The 22,176-nt window shown below is 35.0% G+C and overlaps 1 long non-coding RNA gene across 1 annotated transcript in view; it reads left to right on the forward strand.

Annotated features, from left to right (window-relative positions):
- The first annotated feature begins 327 nt into the window (after nt 1-327).
- LOC138700468 (uncharacterized) overlaps nt 328-22,176 on the forward strand; it is a 116,420-nt gene continuing 94,571 nt past the window's right edge. Inside the window, exon 1 of the long non-coding RNA XR_011332352.1 lies at nt 328-373. This is a non-coding gene — a long non-coding RNA (uncharacterized lncRNA). The remainder of the gene's footprint in view (nt 374-22,176) is intronic.

Consider the following 22,176-nt stretch of genomic DNA (forward strand, 5'->3'; position numbering starts at 1 on the left):
GGGCCCTTGTCTGGACCCCCCGGGGGGGCTAGAAGGTATTAGCTGGCCGGGGGGTAACACGAAGTTGTGTTATTCAGTGATTAATTTCCAGATTTAGAAAGTTTTCTGCACTCGCTTGGATTTATAGCAGAGCCTTGCTCAAGCGTACGATCTTGTTCCCCCACCCAGCTCATATATGAGACAGTGGGGCGCTCTGTAACCCGGTCAGGAGTAGTACTGCATTTTGTATTTTTCATTCATCATTAATATCATCATCATCACCATGAAAAACTTAGATTAGACTAAATAGATCCACTTACTTTGGTTACTAACAATTTTTTTGTTTCTTTTCAGTTTCCTATGGGCGTTCAACTTTTGAGTGTCCCAAGATTTTGTAAGTAAATCGTACGGAAGTACTACATTACGTATAAAAAATCCTTATATTTGGTTTTGATTTATAAGGATACACTGAGGTGAAATTTTATCAATTATGTTGAAAAGAAATTCGATGTTTCGTTTTTAACATTGAGAAATTGTATACGAAGTGTATCAGGAGAAATGTAAATTTTAAAATAATAACATTTTTAATTTTTACATTTTAGATCCATTTTATTTATTTTGTTGTGATTTTGCTACTGAACAAAAACAAGTGTAACAACCCTGATTTGAGTGTGCTGATTACAGATCTGAAGTTCGTTTTTTTCTATCACGTAACAATTTTAAAATATAACATTTTTAATTTTTACATTTTAGATCAATTTTATTTATTTTGTTGTGATTTTGCTACTGAACAAAAACAAGTGAACCAACCCTGATTTGAGTGAGCTGGTTACAGATCTGAAGTTCGTTTTTTTTCTATCACGTAACAATTTTAAAATAATAACATTTTTAATTTTTAATTGTGATGTGTGGTAGTACGTTGAGGTCAAAACTGAGTGTTCTAGAACTCGAAGCTTGGGACACATTTGTACTAGTGTCAGCTAGGTTTTTAGGAAATTATCGAGCTGATAAATATGCTGAGCTAGTATATAACATGCTTAGAGCATTTCAGAATCTAGGTTGTCTTTAAAAATTCATTTTCTTCATTCACACCTTGACTTTTTTCCATGAAATCTCGGCGATGTGACGAACATAGTGAGATGTTCCATCAGGACATATCAACAATAGAATCCAGGTACCGGGGTCAATACGGTCCGAGCATGATGGGTGATTTCTGCTGGTTCCTACACGATCAACCACATGCCAACATAAGCGAAAAAGCAAAGATCTTGAGCTCTTTTAACAGAGATTTTAGTGCTTACTATATATTATAAATGTAAGCCTATATCTTCTTATAGGCCTAAGTGTATTCAAAATAATATAATATAACGATCTGCAAAGAATATATAAACTAAGCTCAATTTTTATATCTGACTTTACGGTACAGGTATATACTAAATAGTAAGATTTAGAATTAATTACAGATCTGGAATCAGCGCATCATTTTCAGTATAAAACACTAGAAATTTTCTCAGTAGCAGGCAAAAAGGTTTTTTTTTTTTAGGCCAGTGTTATATTATAACTAAATATAAAAGGGGTCTTAAATTCGATCCTTGCCGTTCTCCAGAATAACTTACAAAATATTCAGATCGCTCATTGTGTAGAGATACGCAGGCCTACTGTTGTCTGTTTGTCAAATGAGATGAGAAAGCTTATATTAGTACGTAATACGTATCGTCGCCTGTATTTTCCTCATGCTTACAAACCTGCAATTAACGATTTAATATCCTAGCAACAGAAATCGTGACGGTAGAAAATGAACTGCGGGTCTAATCGAACTGATTGCGTATTAGTGTAGTTTGCGGTTCGGAGCGGAAGTCCTTCCACGCCAGGACTCAAGGTGAAGGTGCGCTCGGCGGGTTGCGTCACCGAGCCCCGCAGGCGGCTGACTATCCGTCATCGACCTTTTACGAGAATAGCGCGACCTCGAATGTTCGGTGATGTGTGTCGCAAGCAGTCACGGAAGTGGAGTGTTCGCACCCGCTTCCGAGTGTGTGTAGAGCACACTTATCAGGCCTACAACCTTAGGAATGCTAAATGGTGACAGATAAGTAATATAAGACGACCAACTTTCTATCATCGACCGCTGCTAATGTCACTACAGTTCGGTGCTTAACATTTGAGCTAATGGACATGTCATTAGAGCAAATTACCAGTTGTTGGTTGAGCAAATTAGGGTAGTCAGTTGAGCAAATTGTGTTAGGCGAAGGAGAAGTTGTTGCGTTTTTGTTATGCAAGCTGTAGCAAAAGGAATTAATGTTGCACCTCCACTATCAAGGTTTTTTCCTGTTGCTTTTCACTGTATTGCAACACAGCTTGAATCACATGTTCATTGCAATGGCATCGACACACTTGCGTCTTAGGGTAGTCTGGGACTGAGTTTTGAAACTTCTAAAGTTTTTGATCAATTATTATTATTATTATTATTATTATTATTATTATTATTATTATTATTATTATTATTAGATTTCAAAAAGGCATATGACTCGGTTAAAAGAGAAGTATTATATGATATTCTTATTGAATTTGGTATTCCCAAGAAACTAGTTCGATTAATTAAAATGTGTCTCACTGAAACGTACAGCAGAGTCCGTATAGGCCAGTTTCTATCTGATGTTTTTTTCAATTCACTGCGGGCTAAAGCAGGGAGATGCACTATCACCTTTACTTTTTAACTTCGCTTTAGTATATGCCATTAGGAAAGTTCAGAATAACAGGCAGGGTTTGGAATTGAACGGGTTACATCAGCTTCTTGTTTATGCGGATGACGTGAATATGTTAGGAGAAAATCCAAAAACTATTAGGGAAAACACGGGGATTTTACTGGAAGCAAGTAAAGAGATAGGGTTGAAAGTAAATCCCGAAAAGACAAAGTATATAAATATGTCTCGTGATCAGAATATTGTACGAAATGGAAATATAAAAATTGGAGATTTATCCTTCGAAGAGGTGGAAAAATTCAAATATCTTGGAGCAACAGTAACACATATAAATGACACTCGGGAGGAAATTAAACACAGAATGAATATGGGAAATGCTGTTATTATTCGGTTGAGATGCTTTTATCATCCAGTCTGCTGTCAAAAATCTGACAGTTAGAATTTATAAAACATTTATATTACCGGTTGTTCTTTATGGTTGTGAAACTTGGACTCTCACTTTGAGAGAGAAACATAGGTTACGGGTGTTTGAGAATAAGGTACTTAGGAAAATATTTGGGGCTAAGAGGGATGAAGTTACAGGAGAATGGAGAAAGTTACACAACACAGAACTGCACGCATTGCATTCTTCGCCTGACATAATTAGGAACATTAAATCCAGACGTTTGAGAAGGGCAGGACATGTAGCACGTATGGGCGAATCAAGAAATGCATATAGAGTGTTAGTTGGGAGGCCGAAGGGAAAAAGACCTCTAGGGAGGCCGAGATGTAGATGGGAAGATAATATTAAAATGGATTTGAGGGAGGTGGGATATGATGATAGAGAATGGATTAATCTTGCTCAGGATAGGGACCAATGGCGGGCTTATGTGAGGGCGGCAATGAACCTGCGCGTTTTTAAAAGCCATTTGTAAGTAAGTAACTGGTAAGCTTAATATATCACGTTTATCTTATCCTGTTCGGTACATTAACTAATTGCTGCTGAAGTAGCTACTATTTACCAAAAAAAAAAAAAATTAAACACACAATCACACTAAAACTTTACGAGCGGATCAAGATTTAAAAATAAATTTTATCTTGAAATTAACTATAAGAAACAGTTTTCTGAACCATAACCATTTACAATATAACGTAGAACTTCGCTTTTGCTATGTTGAATGACAATTTTGAACTGTGAATGCTTTGTAAAAAATGAAATGGTGAGTCAACAGATATAACGTAGTGGGAAATATTAATGTTTTTCTTACTCAACAGGAACTATAATAGTTACTTTAATATTATAATATAAACACACATCAGTCTCTTGTGGAGCAAACACTGTTCTGACGGTTTAGATTTCATCAGTAAAGTTGTCAGAAAATGAATTCAATAGCTAATAATGTTTGGTAAAGCAAACCTGATAATGGCGCTTGTTTTGAAGTCAGTAATGATATACTTATCAAAAGTTAGACAACTTAGTAACTTACTTTTGATAAGCGAGTTTCTAATATGAATACTGAGTGAGTAACAAGAGAGAGAAGAAAGCGACAATTTTTTCAGACGTAAAATTTTCCGGAAAAGTATAGTCTATTTCAGAAAATTTCCCTTCTCACATCATTCGCTATAATATTGTCTATTAGTTGAGTACGATTTTCAGTAAATGTTCTTTGTGCGAGATCGTGCGTATTTGCTTGGTTTCCGCACAAAACCAATCCGCGGAAAGTCTAAAATTCCACATTCAGTATTCCTAACCTAACACACATAACAATTTCCCTCTTCTTACCGCTTAAGTGACATATTGATTTTACTGCTTTAGGCTTTTAACATATTATTTTTAGAGACGTTCAATATAGTAATAATTATAAATTGGAAACTTACCACTGCACTTTCACCTTAATTGCACTGTTAAATTATTGTTTTTAAATATTTGCAAAAATTAAGTAAACTGTACAACTCCACTAGATTTACTGCATTCGTGATGCAAGTAACATTAAGGATGCCGTGAAAAAATCAACAAGATTCCAGACTCATCATGGCGGCTACTTTGAACGAATGAGATGTGGATCTTGATGTTATTACTGCAATATGTTATATAATAATATTGTTAAAACATTAAAATGAAAAATAAATCATTACATAACCTTACCGTTTGTTTTAAGTTCGCATTTATAGACTGGGGGGAAAAAAAAGACAGACGTATATCACGGTCTGCTGGAGTATAGTAAACACAGAAAACATTTTAAAGCAACAATGTTGAAGATAGATATTTTTGTTTTCCAAATTTGCCATCATTGAACAGAAACCAAGATGGAGATTTCATTGCAACTAATTAGAAATTCCTTTTTCAGGTATGTAATAAACGATCTTCGCACAAAATAATGTACTATTCACGAGCGGTATGTTTTCTTTCAATTCTCGGAAATTAAAAAAGCTCAACTACGTTTCGCTTTTTCAAACTTTTCCTCGAACATGAAAACTTCAACATACCGCTCTTGTAACGCATATTACTATTATGTTTTGGTCTTTCTACAGCCTTCTTTTAATTTAATCACTTCTAGAAAAATCTAGAAGCATTTCACTTACTGTATCTTCAGAATTTCATTTTCAACAATCCTTCATTAGGCCTATCATGACAGCAAAATGAACTCAGCAGTTGATAGATCTTCAAAGGCTGGCCGAGTACGCGAAGGTGGCAACCCTGGATAGTGTCTGACCTTGGTGGTGGCACCCTCTCCTGTTTATTTATTCTCTGCTCATCTTCCTCTTATTCGGGGTTCTCACGCAACCTGCACCCTCCAACCGTCTGGATGCCTCCACTCTCCGCGTGGTGGGTCTGTTTCATCGGATGGATGGATTGAACAGTTCGCTTGCTCACAACCGTTCTCGTTTTCCTAAATCTCCCGTAATGCCGCACTTTGACTATTGTGACGTGTTGTTCACTGACTTTATCACCGAACTCTCGAACAAAATACGTGTTCATAATATGTGTATAAGATATGTGTGCAATGTCCGAAGATACGATCATACATCATCATTTTTCGAATCTTTATCTTGGCTCCGACTCAACGACAACAGAACTTTACACTGTCTTTCTTTTCTATTTCAAATTCTGCGCACTTCAATCCCAAGTTACCTGTCGTCTCGTCTTGTGTATTTATGCTTCAGTATTAACTTAAATGCTCGGCAAATTGAGTATACCTCATCATAACACTTCCCGATACTCTTCATCATTCACAGTTTCAATTTCTCGTCATTGAAACTCCCTACCTCATACCTTGAGGGGCTCTCAGACATCGACTACTTTCAGAACCCCGTTGTCTAATAGACTGCTTACACTATGATTTTTTTAAATAAAGTTTTTTAAGATATGATTTTTGTTTTAATATATGACTTCTCCCTATTGTTTTAATAATTTTTTTGATTCAAATTGTTGTAATACTCGTATTTGACACTTAGAACTAACTTACGTGTAACTAAACTCATCTTCATTTTGCATCTACTATAATAATAATAATAATAATAATAATAATAATAATAATAATAATAATAATACAATTTTGGACTACAGACATAAAATGGAGACAAACACGTATTACGAATGGACGAAAATATCATCCCGAAAATGACAACGTACTACAAACCAGGCGGAAGAAGAGTCGATGGAAATACCTACACCGTGAAGTGAAGATGATGATTATTATTATTATTATTATTATTATTATTATTATTATTATTATTATTATTATTATTATTATTTGTTATGTGTTGTTATACAGGTTGAGTGAAAGAGAAGGCTTAACTCTGCCAGTAGAAATAAATGCATGCAATATATATAAATAAATAAGTAAATAAATAAATAAATAAATAAATAAATAAATAAATAAAGAATGAACAAACGAAGTACCGAACGAACGAAGGAACGAACGAAAGAAAGAACGAACGAAGGAACCAAAGAATGAATGAAGGAACCAAAGAACGAACGAAGGAACGGAAGAACAAAAGAAGGAACGAACGAAGAAATGAACGAAAGAAAGAAAGAACGACTAAAGGAACGAAAGAACGAACGAAGGAACGGAAGAACAAAAGAAGGAATGAACGAAGAAACGAACGAACGAAGAAATGAACGAAAGAAAGAAAGAACGACTAAAGGAACGAAAGAACGAACGAAGGAACGAACGAAGAAATGAACGAACGAAAGAAAGAACGACTGAAGGAACGAAAGAACGAACGAAGGAACGGAAGAATAAAAAAGGAACAAACGAAGAAATGAACGAACGAAAGAAAGAACGACTGAAGGAACGAAAGAACGAACGAAAGAAAGGAAGAACAAAAGAAGGAACGAACGAAGAAATGAACGAACGAAAGAAAGAACGACTGAAGGAACGAAAGAACGAACGAAGGAACGGAAGAACAAAAGAAGGAATGAACGAAAGAAAGAACGACTGAAGGAACGAAAGAACGAACGAAGGAACGGAAGAATAAAAAAGGAACAAACGAAGAAATGAACGAACGAAAGAAAGAACGACTGAAGGAACGAAAGAACGAACGAAAGAAAGGAAGAACAAAAGAAGGAACGAACGAAGAAATGAACGAACGAAAGAAAGAACGACTGAAGGAACGAAAGAACGAACGAAGGAACGGAAGAACAAAAGAAGGAATGAACGAAAGAAAGAACGACTGAAGGAACGAAAGAACGAACGAAGGAACGGAAGAACAGAAGAAGGAATGAACGAAGAAACCAAAGAACGAAAGAAAGAACGACTGAAGGAACGAAAGAAAGAACGACTGAAGGAACGAAAGAAAGAACGACTGAAGGAACGAAAGAACGAACGATGGAACGGAAGAACAAAAGAAGGAACGAACGAAGAAATGAACGAAAGAAAGAAAGAACGACTAAAGGAACGAAAGAACGAACGAAGGAACGGAAGAACAAAAGAAGGAATGAACGAAGAAACGAACGAACGAAAGAAGGAACCAAAGAACGAACGAAGGAATGGAAGAACAAAAGAAGGCACGAACGAAGAAATGAACGAACGAAAGAAAGAACGACTGAAGGAACGAAAGAACGAACGAAGGAACGGAAGAACAAAAGAAGGAATGAATGAAAGAAAGAACGACTGAAGAAACGAAAGAACGAACGAAGGAACGGAAGAACAAAAGAAGGAATGAACGAAGAAACGAACGAAAGAAAGAACGAACGAAGGAACGGAAGAACAAACAAAGGAACGAACGAAAGAACGAAAAAAGGAACAGAAGAACAAAAGAAGGAACGAACGAAAGAAAGAACGACTGAAATAACGAAAGAACGAACGAAGGAACGGAAGAACAAAAGAAGGAATGAACGAAGAAACGAACGAAGGAACGGAAGAACAAACAAAGGAACGAACGAAAGAACGAAAAAAGGAACAGAAGAACAAAAGAAGGAACGAACGAAGGAACCATAGAATGAATGAAGGAACCAAAGAACGAACGAAGGAACGGAAGAACAAAAGAAGGAATGAACGAAGAAACGAGCGAAAGAAAGAACGAACGAAGGAACGGAAGAACAAACAAAGGAACGAACGAAAGAACGAAAAAAGGAACAGAAGAACAAAAGAAGGAACGAACGAAAGAAAGAACGACTGAAGGAATGAAAGAACGAAAAAAGGAACAGAAAAACAAAAGAAGGAACGAACGAAAGAAAGAACGACTGAAGGAACGAAAGAACAAACGAAGGAACGGAAGAACAAAAGAAGGAATGAACGAAGAAACGAACGAAAGAAAGAACGAACGAAGGAACGGAAGAACAAACAAAGGAACGAACGAAGAAACGAACGAAAGAAAGAACGACTGAAGGAACGAAAGAACGAACGAAGAAACTGAAGAACAAACAAAGGAACGAACGAAGAAACGAACGAACGAAAGAACGACTGAAGGAACGAAAGAACAAAAGAAGGAACGAACGAAGAAACGAACGAACGAAAGAAAGAACGACTGAAGGAACGAACGGAGAAACGAACGAAAGAACTAAGAAAGAAACGAATGAAAGAAGGAACGAACGTAAATAATGGACTTTATTTTGAAGGGAAACCAATGCGTGATATTTAATTAACTGTTATGAAAACATTAAGAATACGTCCAAGAACTTTTAAAACATAATGATAATTATCATCAAGTGGAAAGGTTTTGTCCTATTAAACTCTTGAATTAATCACTTTAAACAAATTATTTCACCATTAGAGCAGAAGTACGCAATTCATAATGGGCCTTCTGACTTGAATGTTCGCCTCAGGTCAGGTGTGACTCAGTGTCAAGAGAAATGCATTAAATGTATCAGAACTTTTGGTCAGGAAGTGATGGGTTACCAGTGAATTTATGACAGAGAATATGTTATGATACATAGAGTATATATATTGTAACAGGTCACACAGAAGAAAGCTTAGTCTCCAAACACATTTACAGGAAGGTGAGCGCTGTGGACTCTGCTTGTTTCGTTACACAAGATGTTCAAACATTGTCGGGACCCGTGGCTTCTCCCTAACCGGGCTCCATTCGTCATCTCCATGACAACGTGGAAGCGTTCCAACTTGTGATGCTGCTTTTGATGCTGTGTAACACTGTGCGAAATGAGTGCATATTATGTTCTCGTTACTGAAAGTTACACATGTTGCAAACAACATGGCAGTCCTTTTTTTATACTTTTAATCAAAATTAATGATGTAAATAACAAAATGACCTGTCAGCTTTAACACAGCTCAGATGAAATGAAAGCAGAAATAAACTAGAAACATAGATATGTATCAAATTTAACAACAACAACGTTTGCGCTTGTTTTAATATATTCCTTAGCAACCGGAATTATAATTAATGTCTGGAATCTTGTCATTTCGGACTTTTGGCAGAAAGTCTGTCTTATATTTTATACAGAGTTAACTGTAAGTTTGGCATATTGCTAATAACTTCTTAAATTTCAATAAAAAAAGAAGTTTTATACAAAATCTATTCGCGACAAACCTACAATATGATACTAGTTTTCGAAGAAAGTTATTCAGGCATAGAGGGTGTGACAGTAAACTTTATTTCCTTTTATGCTCGACCATGCCGAAATGTAGTAATTATACACCTGGTAGTAGCCCTTTAATGGACCTCATTACAATACACCTATTCATTATAATTCAGTTGTTCAGCCAATGAAAAATCACCATTGTACTGATTGTACCATTATAAAACCGCAAGTATCGATTATTCTCGGATATGCAATCGAAAGACAATTAGCGAAAAGTCACGGAGGCTGGAAATCCAATACTGTCGCAGAAGGTTATGTTCTGTTACTATAATAATTAGCGTTAATTGTAAATAATATTCAAATAAATTCAATTTGCCATCTCGTTATTAAATTCTAAATCAATTCCCAGGTTATATCAAGCTTAATGTTCATGTTATTCTCTAGATTATATCAATTTCAAAGACATTCGTGTTTCGGAAAAAAATCAATACTTTCGCGTCTGCGCACATCTCACAAATTAGAAGGTCAGTTCCGCTCTTCACTTAGATAACCATAACATGAATACTTATGAATAATTTCAAGTTAGAAATATGGTCGAGTATAAAAAGTCGTATGAAACTTGCCTATAATGGTAATTAAGACGCTCGTATGAAAATTATGAAACTCGCTTGCGCTCGTTTCATAAACAAACATACTCGCGTCTTAATTACTACCATTATAGGCTCGTTGCATAATGTACTATTAAATGGCACCCTATATTAATATTTACATATTCCGAATCTTCATTAAATTTTACCCATCCACCCGTTTAATTTCTTTTAACTATTTATTAAAATTGTTTTGTGGACTTCAAATGTGTATGTAAAATCGTGTTTTTTTTTCTCACAGTTACAAGACTGATCTGTTCCATGTCTTATCTACAATAGACTTTTTCCGTGATAGACTGGTTTCTATTACACCTCAGTTAACTCTCAGTTACTTAACTGCTCTTATAAATTTAACTGTAATGATAACTCTCATGAGTTTCCGGCAAGTTAAATGTAGATTTATCAGCGCTTGTAACTAACAGTTGAGATAACTTCATGTTAAATATCTATTGTCCTCCATAGATGTCTCCACTAGTATTTTGTTAATGATTTTTTAGTTATTTATAGTTACTTTTGTTTGCAGAAGTTTTCAGCAGTAATATGGCTGATTGGTACACAGTGATCTCTGTACAAGTAGGTGCAAGGTTTTTTAATTAAAGAACCATGTGATAAACGATAGTGTAATATGATTAAAAAAGCAATAATTGTTGGTAATTGACGTGATCATCGAAGTAAATAATACTGGTGAAGAGAGAGCTAGATGTAACTTCTGCTTCAAAACTGCAACCATATTCAGCTGTGTGGCTATGGCAACCATACTGATAAACATGTCAAAATATTTTGTGCGAGATCGTGCGTATTTGCTTGTTTTCCGCACAGAACCAATACGCGGTAAGTGTGAAATACCACATTCAATATTCCCAACGTAACACACATAATAATTTCCCTCTTCTTACCGCTTAAGCGCGACATTCATTTTACTGCTTTAGGCTTTTAACATATTATTTTTTAGAGACGTTTAACATAGTAGTAATTATAAATTGGAAACTTACCACTACAATTTCACCTAAATTGCAATGTTAATTATTGTTTTTAAATATTTGCAAAAATTAAGTAAAGTCTACTACTCCACGAAACTTATTGCATTCCTGATACAAGTAACATTAAGGAAGCCGTGAAAAAATCAACGAGATTCCAGATGCGGATGTTATTACTGCAATATGTTATATAAATAATATTGTTAAAATATTAAAATGAAAAATAAATCATACTGACATACGGGCAGAGGGATGGGCACTTGTTGAACGTCAGAAGTGTAAGATACAAGCGACGGAGATGGAGGGGATAAGAAGAGCTACTAGAGTATCCAGATTGGAAAGGAGAAGGAATGAGGATGTGAGGCAAATGATGGAGATGGAAGAGTCGGTAATTGAAAGAATCGAAAAACGAACTCTTCAATGGTATGGCCACGTAAAAAGGATGAAAGAAGGAAGATGGCCAAAGATTATTCTGGAATGGTCACCTCGGGGAAGGAGGAAGCGTGCGAGACCAAGAAAAACATGGAAAGCCGGAGTCATGCAAATGGTGAAGGACCGTCATATGCAGGAGGAGGATTGGCGGGATCGAGGATGGCGGAAGGGAATTCAGGGCAACCGCTGAAGAGTGGAAGAGCCCAAAAAAAAAGAAAAAAAGAAGAAAATAAATCATTACATAACCTTACCGTTTGTTTTAAGTTCGCATTTATAGACTGGGGGAAAAAAAATAGAGACGTATATCACGGCCTGCTGGAGTATAGATATTTTTGTTTTCTAAAGTTGCCGTCATTAAACAGAAACCAAGATGGAGATTTCATTGCAACTAATTAGAAATTCGTCTTTCAGGTACGTAATAAACGATCTTCGCACAAAATAATGTACGATACACGAGCGGTATGTTTGTTTTCATGTTCTCGGAAATTAAAAAAGCTCAACTACGTTTCGCTTTTTCAATCTTTTCCTCGAACATGAAAACGTCAACATACCGCTCTTGTAACGTATATTACTATTACATTCTTCCATATGAATGCTTTCATGTATTCAAATCGACTTTTCAGAGTCCGAAATAACATTGGCATTGGTAGAACAGCCAAGAATAAAATATTCCTCGACTGACGACATAGAATCTTTAGTTGATGACGAAAATTAAACTTGAGATGTTCAAAATTGTGTTTACAAACACACATTATTATCCTAATATGTCATAGAAAGTGAAACATTTACCATAGGTTACGTAAATACAACGCCAATTTTTTAAAACTATACAGATAATATAATAAATCAATTTAGTGTGATCTATATTATTATTTAATATCGGTTATTATAGGTTACAAAACAGTAATGCAGTAGCGTCGCATGTCGGTATTTGTTCGAATCAGTACTAACAGCCAGGTAACTACAGGACGAAGCACAGTTACCAGTTGAAGCACAGATAACTGTAAAAATGACGATAACTGCTGTTTCGGAAACTCATTTTTAAACATATAAGCATGTTAAATCATAGATAACTCTGTATGTACAGGTAACTGTATTTTCAGAAAATGGGCATGGAACATAGTAGCTGTGAATGGTTCTCATTTTGAGCATCTGTTGTAAAGTTAGGTTAGCAATAGTGTTTTGTTTAGTTTTATGGCCTGTAGGAATCGTCTTAAATAATAAAGTAAAAATGCTGTAACTTGCGATTTATATAATACTAATGGCTTGTGCAGCAAATGCTGTAGACGTTAAAATAAAAATTTTCAGATTTATTTTCAGTGAAGAATACCAGACGTTTTGAAAGTTACTTGCTTCCCTAATAATGAAACATATTCCCTCTGAATTATTTTTTTTTATACCAAATACTTTTTCTTGAACTTATCCACCTTCAGTTTTTGAGTTTCAACGTGAAAACGCAAGTGGATTTTTCATGTGGGAGTAAAGAAATGGCTATTTCAGGTCATTGTGGATTGTAGGTGAAAGTTAAAAAAATAGCAGGTGTGCAATGCTTCGAACAATAGACATAGCATCTTGGTATAGCTGCTGCATGTAGAGCTTGAAGTGTAGAGGATAAAATCATTTTGAGATCTTGCTGAAATGATCGGGAGAGTACAAAATTTTGTGGGCCTCTTATTTTATTAGTAATACTCTTTCCTTAGGAACTGTAATTTTTGCGCTTTCTCGAGCCAATACTGAAGAGAAAGACGCATATAAATATCTACACTACACCGCCATTAAGTATATGAAAAAGACTCAATCCCACTTGATTAATAACTATAAAAATATTATCTTACCTAAGTTTTGTAGTTTTATAATAGCCGCCAGTCAGTAAATTATAGAAATGAAGATCTAATTTAAGATATTCTCTACATCTACTTATATAACCGCAAAACATTTAACTTTCATATCATCAGTATAGCATTAATATGTATAATTAATGAAAAACAGTCACATAATGGCATTAACTACAATAATATTTCATTCCTAATGGTAATAATGTCATCAAAACACCTCAAGTTTTGTAGTTTTTAATATCCAATACACAGCTGTACTCAGAAAATTACACTCCACAGAATCAGACCTGTAAATTAGTTTAGCAAGTCGTGAAGTTTTTAATAACCAATTTCATTTGAGCTGTAAATATGTCAGCATTCTTGCAAATCATGGCCTTCGTGTAATATTGTTTACTGTAGTGTGTGTTTTGTTTTATTCTGAAATACAATTACTGACGACAGATGGATTGTAGAAAATAGGAAAATTATGTTGAAAAATTGACATTTCACTGAAAACTACTATTTTTCTGAAAAACTTTGGGTTCCTAGCTTGAGGAGTCATTTATTAAAATCCGTTCGGTCGTTTTCCCGTAATTTCCATTACCAGTTCAAATTATATGTATAGATAAGGGGGGAATCGGAATACTTGATCTCATAATTGAGAATTTCATAGCAGTGGCTGGTTTTGTGAGAGCTGGCAACCCGCAGCACCTGTCGGACTCGGGGTTGTGGCTTGGCAACGCCGCGATGTGGGCGAGAGCATCCAGTCGTCCGTCTGCCCTTTAAAAATCCTTCGTCCGTCCCTAGGGGTGGGCAGACCCCATGTCTGGTGCGGGAGAACACAGTGTGTGTTGTTCGTGCCCCCCGTGTTCCGATTTCGGCATCAAACTTTCCGATATTTGGGTTTGGGAGGCGCCCCCAACCTGCGGTCAGACTGTGCAAGTGGGTCAGAGTTCTTCCCCCGGGGTTAGCTATCCTCATCGTCTTCACCAACTTTGGAGCCTTCAGGAAGCAATGGTATAGGTACAGGTTAATGCGTACATTTAAACTCGGTTCGAACCCCACCAATGGCATGGAACTTTGTCCGTATTCAATGTGATTTTATAAATTCTTTTGGCGTAGTGCCAATCATTCCCTACTAAAATGCAACCCAGTATAAAAAGAACGAGAAAAGCAATTTAATCCCTAGGAAACGATCGCATGTCTTCTGGATTTATAATCAATTACACCATTATTGTGATAACAGTGAAGTATGAAGGTTAGTGATAATAATAATAATAATAATAATAATAGTAGTAATAATAATAATAATAATTATTATTATTATTGTTATTATTATTATTATTATTATTATTATTATTATCACCACTAACCTTCATACTTCACTGTATAATAATAATAATAATAATAATAATAATAATAATTTATTTATTTATTTATTTATTTATTTATTTCAAATATTAATGTGCAAAACAACAGCACAAGGCCAATTACAGTTTAGCACAAAATAAAACAACAAAACAAAACAGAACAAATTATTATGAGAATGAATGACAGAAAATGGCAGTGAGATCAAATACAATCAATATAATGGTCAACATTTACCATTCACCAAATGCAACAAACTAAATGGCAATATCTAACAAATAATAAAAGATATTAAATAACAAGTAAGGATATATCATGCATAAGTAAAATCAAATCAGATCTTGCAAATTGGCACTTTTAATACATCTGGCTATTGGAGAAAGGGATTTAAATAATTTAGTGAAGAAAATTCTTTGACCACGAAAACCTTTCACGGAATTCTAAGGTAGGTGTTATGTATAAAAGAATCACAATCAATTACACCATTAATAGCATTATTAAAGAAAGTGTAATCAATATCCTGACGTCTCGAATACAGACTGGTACAGTTAAAATATTTACTAGACAGTTCATAATTTAAAGAAGAGGAGTTGGGTACGAATCTGAACGCACAAAGAGAAATGAATTTTCTTTGGATATTTTCTAGTTTAGCTGAATCAGTAGACGTAATAGAGTTCCACGCAACAGATGCATATTCTAATTTAGACCTTACTAAAGCATAATATAATGTAAGTAGTGTATCAGGAGAGGAAAAGGAATAAGTAATAGACCTAATGAGACCAAGCATTCTTAGTGAATGATTAAATAAGTGATTAACATGGTCATGAAAGTACAATTTAGAATCAAGATATATACCGAGATCCTTTATACAGTCCTTCCTGATTATGGTGGCATTCGATAGCGAATAGTTGAACTTCAATGTAGTTGTCTTCCTAGAGAAAGAGATAACGTATGTTTTAGAAATATTAATTTTCATACCGTTATAATCAGACCAACGTTGAATAGCATGTATATCATTTTGAAGTAAATGACAATCAGCAAGAATATTAATTTTTCTAAATATTTTTAAATCATCGGCAAAGAGAAGATAATGGGAACAGATGGGCTTACAAATGTCATCGATAAAAAGCAGGAATAATAACGGACCTAGGGTGGAGCCCTGTGGAACACCACAAAGAATAGTGAAAGGATCAGAGAGAGAGTTTCCCAACCGAACACGAGATTGTCTGTTGGTTAAATAGTTTTCAAACCAGCTAAGATAATTAATGGAAAGTCCAAACTGATCTAATTTACTTATTAAGATTTGATGAGGAACAACATCAAATGCTTTACTGAAATCAAAATAAATGGCATCAATTTGGCCTTGGGATTCAACTGTAGGCATAATAAGATTGAGATAATTGACCAAATTCGTTGTTGTAGATTTATTTTTAATAAAGCCATGTTGAGCAGGATTTAAATTAGATTTAATATAAAATGAGACATGTTTGTGAATAATTTTTTCAAAAATTTTTGAAAAGTTATTTAGTATTAAAATAGGTCTGTAATTATTAACAGAATGTTTATTGCCATTCTTAAATATCGGAATGACAGACGCTTCCTTCCATAAAGAAGGATAAATACCCGTTCTAAGGCTAAGATTAAAAATAAAAGTTAATAGAGGAATAGGAATCTGAGAACAACCTTTAATAATAATAATAATAATAATAATAATAATAATAATAATGAAGTGAATCCCGAATAGATAAAGTATATGATTATGTCTCGTGACGAGAATATTGTACGAAATGGAAATATAAAAATTTGAAATTTATCTTTTGAAGAGGTGGAAAAATTCAAATACCTTGGAGCAACAGTAACAAATATAAATGGTACTCGAGAGGAAATTAAACACAGAATAAATATAGGAAATGCCTGTTATTATTCGGTTGAGAAGCTTTTATCATCCAGTCTGCTGTCAAAAAATCTGAAAGTTAGAATTTATAAAACAGTTATATTACCGGTTATTCTTTATGGTTGTGAAACTTGGACTCTCACTTTGAGAGAGGAACATAGGTTAAGGGTGTTTGAGAATAAGGTGCTTAGGAAAATATTTGGGGCTAAGAGGGGTGAAGTTACAGGAGAATGGAGAAAGTTACACAACACAGAACTGCACGCATTGTATTCTTCACCTGACATAATTAAGAACATTAAATCCAGACGTTTGAGATGGGCAGGGCATGTAGCACGTATGGGCGAATCCAAAAATGCATATAGAGAGTTAGTTGGAGGCCGGAGGGAAAAAGACCTTTGGGGAGGCCGAGACATAGATGCGAAGATAATATTAAAATGGATTTGAGGGAGGTGGGATATGATGATAGAGAATGGATTAATCTTGCTCAGGATAGGGACCAACGGCGGGCTTATGTGAGGGCGGCAATGAACCTCCGAGTTCCTTAAAAGCCAGTAAGTAAGTATTTGGGTAATATTTCTCTTTCTACTTCGAAATCGATCTTATTGCCTACTTCTCCCTTAGTAACAGAATTTTCCTGCTTTCCATTCGTGTGTTATTTAATTTTCTTCACTTCCTTTTTTTTTGGAATTGCGTTATTTTATTTTAACATGTGGGGCAGAAGCCGAAATGAAGTTAGTGAGCAGTTTGGGCACTGCGCAGTCGCAAAATGCTTTCAAGCTTGTTTTGTTGAGGTCTGGGCTGAGCTTACCTGCTGGAGGGTCTGTCGTTAATCGGCCCTTCAGTGGATCCACCCAGCCACCCCTGCACGACCTGCCTTCGAGAGCCACAAAAAATGAATTCTATTAAATATACACTGAACACACCTCGCCCCACACCGGGGGTTCAACAAGTCGCTCAATCAAGTGAGTCAATCCATGAAAGCCCCTCTCTGAAGGGACATTAATTCGGTACCATACATATCATATAACATTTTAGTAGATAAATATTTACCTCTTCCTTTGCTTCAGTTACTAGACCTTACTAATCTGTATCTGCTTTAAGTTGGTGGGTTAAGCTCTTGTTTGGTCTTCCTCTACCTCTTTTTTTACTCACAATGTTAAGCTTGCTTTAGGGATTCTACAGTGTCATTTTTAATGAAGAAAAACAAAGAGTAGCTCTACTTACCAACCTTCACCTTCCATTCAGTGTAGGTACTATGAACAGCTAAAGTAATCAGTACATTCCTGATTTTTAGACCCCTAAGGGGAGACTTTTGGTGAAAAACGTGCACCTTTTAGCGATTTTTCCTCCCACTTGAAACACCTACTATGTGTACTTTCATCATATCAAAGGAATTTGTGCAATTCCACTTCTAAGTTGGTTTAAAAATGTTTTCCTAATGTCTATGTGAACGTGAATCATTTGAAAGCTATCAAACAAATACAACCACACAGGCGTATACAAACTCAAATGTAACACCTGCAACAACTTCTATACAGGACAGACAGGCAGATCGTTTCAAACACGTTACAAAGAACACATCACAGCCATAACAAAATTACAAAATACCTCCACATATGCAGAACACATCACAAATGCTAACCACACCCACAGAGACATCAACACAGACATGGAAATACTACACATCCAACCAAAAAGCCAGAAACTAAACACACTAGAACAATATGAAATATACAGACACACGAAAACACACCCCAACGAAATTCTCAACATACAACTCAACTTCAAAACACACACACTCTTTGACTCTACACTATACCACAGGAACACACCCTCACAGGAAACAGAACAAGTGGCGCCAAGACCAACAACAACCAGTTCTGAAGATGACCCATAAATAGGTCGAAACATGTAAACGAGGTACGTTGAAATTTAACACAGGAAAGTCTTACCATACATATTTCTTACTTACTTACTTACAAATGGCTTTTAAGGAACCCGGAGGTTCATTGCCGCCCTCACATAAGCCCGCCATCGGTCCCTATCCTGTGCAAGATTAATCCAGTCTCTATCATATCCCACCTCCCTCAAATCCATTTTAATATTATCTTCCCATCTACGTCTCGGCCTCCCTAAAGGTCTTTTTCCCTCCGGTCTCCCAACTAACACTCTATATGCATTTCTGGATTCGCCCATACGTGCTACATGCCCTGCCCATCCCAAACGTCTGGATTTAATGTTCCTAATAATGTCAGGTGAAGAATACAATGCGTGCAGTTCTGCATTGTGTAACTTTCTCCATTCTCCTGTAACTTCATCCCGCTTAGCCCCAAATATTTTCCTAAGAACCTTATTCTCAAACACATGTTCCTCTCTCAGAGTGAGAGTCCAAGTTTCACAACCATACAGAAGAACCGGTAATATAACCATACATATTCCGAATATGAAAAATAATTTAAACTCAATTTCCTGTAACTTACATTTTTTATGCTTTAGATCATAGTGTTTTATAGTGAATGTTATCCAATTATAATGAAATTTTTACAGTACGCAGAAAATGGATAGATAAATATATCTTACTTACTAACAAATGGCTTTTAAAGAACCCGGAGTTTCATTGCCCCCCTCACGTAAGCCTGCCATCGGTCCATATCCTGAACAAGATTAATTCAGACCCTACCATCATATTCCATCTCTCTCAAATCCATTTTAATATAATTCTCCCATCTATGTCTCGGCCTCCCCTAAGGCCTTTTTCTCTCATATCTCAGGTAAATGAGGCAGTAGAGCAAGTGGACAGCTTCAAATACTTAGGATGTACTATAAACAGTAACTTGAGCTGCTGCCAGGAAGTCAAAAGGAAGATAGGAATGACCAACGACGCTTCTAATAGGAAAAGGAGCATCTTCTGTGGACTTCTGGAAAAAGAACTAGGGAAGAGACTAGAGAAATGCTTTGTATGGAGTGTGGCATTATGTGAGGCAGAAACGTGGACATTACGACGAAGTGAAGAGAAGCGAATAGAAGCATTTGAAATGTAGATTTGGAGAAGAATGGAACGTGTAAAGTGGACAGACAGAGTAAGAAATTAAGTTGTGTTTGAAAGAGTGGGTGAAGAAAGAATGATGCCGAAATTTATCAGGAAGACAAAAAGGAATTGGTTGGGTCACTGGCTCAGAAGAAATTGCCTACTGAAGGATGCACTGGAAGGAATGGTGAACAGGAGAAGAGTTCGGGGCAGAAGATGATATGAGATGATAGACGACATTAAGATATATGAATCATATGAGGAGACAAAGAGAAAGGCAGAAAATAGGAAAGATTGGAGGAAGCTGGGCTTGCAATGGAGGACCTGTCCTTGGGCAGAACACTAAATGAATGAATATAATATAGACATATTGTAAAATATAAAAATATACGCATCATGAAAAGAGAAATGTATTTAATCACAACGACATCAGCGGAAGAATATCAGTGACCACAGGGATCCTGAATTACAGATAACCTCAATTTAGAAGTCATAGTTACATTTCTTTATTTCTTGGAAACCGGTAGAAAGACTTTGGATCGCTTTGTTGTCTGTAATTATTACATCCATATACAGTGCAAATACTTCCTCTTCCACCCATTTTTATGGTGTTAACATAAGAAATCTGTAATTGTTATGTCACCTTCACATTGTAAAACAACAGCTGATTGGGGTAGGATGTTAGTGTTAACTTCTTGCCACCAGAGTGAGTTAGTATCCGTGTCGCAACTTTTTAGGTAGAGTTGCCGCTATTATCTTTATAAGCTATTTGTTTAAACCAAACCCACCTCATTGATGTTCAAAACTTTTTCTTTTATTGCTACACGAAAAAATTAAAAACATATTAGGAAATTAGAAATAGGCTGCTTTAGACTGTAAAATCTTAAAACAGGATCCAAATGACAACATAGGCATTTTAGGCAACATAAAATTCCTTCCGAACATTAATATTTTATATAAAACGTGAAGAGAATGTGTAGAGACCGGGAAAAATGGATGAAATGGACGGAGAGAGGCGAACTCGACGCTTAGCAGCAGAAGGGCCTGAATAAGAAGAAGAAGAAGAAGAAGAAGAAGAAGAATAAAACGTGAAAATAATTAACTAGTTCATCCCTATAGAGAGAATAGACATTTAGCCCAACATTCGAGATCTAGTAATCAGTAACTAAAAAAATCACGTGAGACTTAGTATACATTGACTTATAAAGGGAAAGGAGTTATAGTCTATAGGGAGATTCCCAAAACAAACTCATGCATATCTAATAAAAAGGACCTCTCTTCATCTGAATGGACAAACGCAGCGTTCCTGCAATACGGACTGTTCCTGGACGATCAGAACAATCAACCATTTGTCACCACCCGAGATGTGAAGAGCCGGAAACTGCTGGCCATGTTTCCGTCTTTGGTTCCAAAGGAGAACAGTGTGTGCTATGCAGTTTTATGTATACAATAGTTAATTTTGTATGTTGTTTTTAATTTTTATCACTATATTGAGATCTACACAGTCAAGTGCTTTAGGCAAATAAGAAAATATTTCCGCCAGTTTGCAATTTCGAATTAAAAAAATTCAGTAAACGGCAGAATAACCCTGCACGAAGAGAAATAAATTGAAAAGGGTTGTCAATTTAGTGAGGCTGGTCGGAAAACTAACGATTTAGTTACAAGTGGATGGAAATGTATGCAAGAGTTTGTTTGTTTGTTTGTTTATTTATTTATTTATTTTCTCACTCACTCATTCACTCACTCACTCACTCACTCGCTCACTCACTCACTCACTCATTTATTTATTACTTCATTATTTATTTGTATACTAGTTACTGATTTATTTATTACTTCATTATTTATTTGTTTATTAATTACTGATTTATTTAGTTGTTTAGTTAGTTACTGATTTATTTATTTAGTTATTTATTTAGTTATTTACTTATTTATTTAGTTATCTAGTTAGTTATTTATCTGTTTATTTATTTAGCTATTAATTTTCTTTAATTTGTTTGTTTTTCATTGATATTTATTTATTTATTTGTTTATGTATTTAATTATTTAGTTATTTATTTATTGGTTTATTTATTTTTATTTGTTTATCATTTATTTATTTTTTATTTATTTACTTTGCTAGTTATTTATCTGTTCATTTATTTACCTATTAATTTACTTTAATTGGTTTTTCATTTATATTTCTCATTTATTATTTATTTGTTTATTTATTTAATTATTTAGTTATTTATTTATTTTTATTTGTTTGTTTATAATTTATTTATTTCTTATTTATTTGCTTTGTTTATATATTTAATAAAATTATTTATTTAGTTAGTTACTTAATTACATATTTATTTGTTTATGTATTTAATTATTCTTTTATTTATTTAATTAC

This window comes from Periplaneta americana, chromosome 5 (genome assembly GCF_040183065.1).
Source record: "Periplaneta americana isolate PAMFEO1 chromosome 5, P.americana_PAMFEO1_priV1, whole genome shotgun sequence".
NCBI lineage: Eukaryota > Metazoa > Arthropoda > Insecta > Blattodea > Blattidae > Periplaneta > Periplaneta americana.